Below are 1,394 nucleotides of genomic sequence, written 5' to 3'. Positions count from 1 at the left end.
TCAGTGGATCAAAAACCTGTGGTACATTCACACAATGGAATACTGCACGACAGAAAGAATGAACTCCTACCTTTTGCGACAGTATAGTTGGAACTGGAGAGTATTATGCTAAGTGAAATAAGCCAGTTGGTGAAAGACAAATACCATATGATCTCACTATATAAGGAATCTAATGAACAAAATAAAAATGCAGAGTCTGGATGAGCCATGTACTGAAGAGGAGGGAGGTGGCTCACATCACCCATACTACAACAGCATTCTCAAAAGACACCTCCTCCAGGGGTTTTGTTGATGCTCGACTGAAAGCCAGACCCCATGCCCCTGATACAGCCCAGCTTTCAGAAAAAGAGCAAACTTATTACCAGGCAAAATGCTTAGGAGACCCTTTTGGTGAAGACTGGTAGCAAGCGCCTTTCAGGCAAGGGTCCGTGGACACCTACAGCATGCCAGAAGGGAAAGTGCATGTGGCCCCTATGGGAGAAGCTGCCACATATGTGAATACCCAGCCCTTTCCTCTGCAGGACAGACTGGCTGCAGGCAGCAGCTCAGAAAGTAGCCCCAGGAAGGACCTCTTCGACATGAAAACTTTTGAAGATGGTATTAAGAACCATTGCGTGGAACCAGTGCTGAGCAAGGCTGCCTCTATGGAGTGTGTCAGCTCTGTCTCCCCCAGAACTTCAGATGCTGTGATGCTGAAAGAGCTGAAGGCTGAGTCTTTGTACCAAGGCAAGATGAGCAGGAAGAAGGCAGAGGGGCTGCTGAAGCAAGTGGGAGACTTTCTGGTCAGAAAGAGCGCCACCAGTCCTGGCTCCTTCATTCTCACTGGCATGAATTACAGCCAGGCCAAACATCTCCTGCTTATGGACCCAGGAGACATGGAGACTGCTTCCCCTTCACTGCTCACAGGTGCCTGGGATGTCCTGATGGTCACGCCTTCAGAACCCCGAGGCCAGACATAGAGGACTAATGTTTTCAGGCCAGAGCTGGGCTACTGAAGTACACAGTTACAGACCCTGCAAGTAATAACACTTGAAAAATCACCAGGGCCCAGGCTGAGAGCCTTAGTTCTTTAAATTAAATACAGAAACTGAGCAAGTTTTCTCCCCAACTACATTCATAGTGGACAAGAATGTACAAGACTCTTGAGCTTTTAATATTTCTCTCAAATATGTTTAAAAGTTGAATCCCAAGCTTTTCTTTGGAGGTTGTAAATGGGATGAAGCAGTAGGTAAATCAATGTTCATTAATGTTCTTTCCCACCCACAGAAGTGATGCCTTATTACAGCAAACTCAACAGTACAGCTGTGTACAGCTGTGTCTCAATAATTCTGTGACTTTAACTAAATATCCCATCATCTAGCCAATAAATATATATGACTTCATCCTGGCACAGT

At 45.8% G+C, this 1,394-nt stretch overlaps 1 pseudogene; it reads left to right on the top strand.

Annotated features, from left to right (window-relative positions):
• Window positions 1-200: 200 nt before the first annotated feature.
• Window positions 201-959, top strand: LOC150004525 (SHC-transforming protein 3 pseudogene; annotated as a pseudogene).
• The last annotated feature ends 435 nt before the right edge of the window (window positions 960-1,394 follow it).

The sequence above is a fragment of the Furipterus horrens genome, unplaced genomic scaffold, assembly GCF_987537825.1.
Source record: "Furipterus horrens unplaced genomic scaffold, mFurHor1.1.pri manual_scaffold_7, whole genome shotgun sequence".
Classification (NCBI taxonomy): Eukaryota; Metazoa; Chordata; class Mammalia; order Chiroptera; family Furipteridae; genus Furipterus; species Furipterus horrens.
The sequence above is the reverse complement of the archived record's forward strand: the minus strand, read 5'-3'. Positions and strand labels throughout refer to the sequence as shown.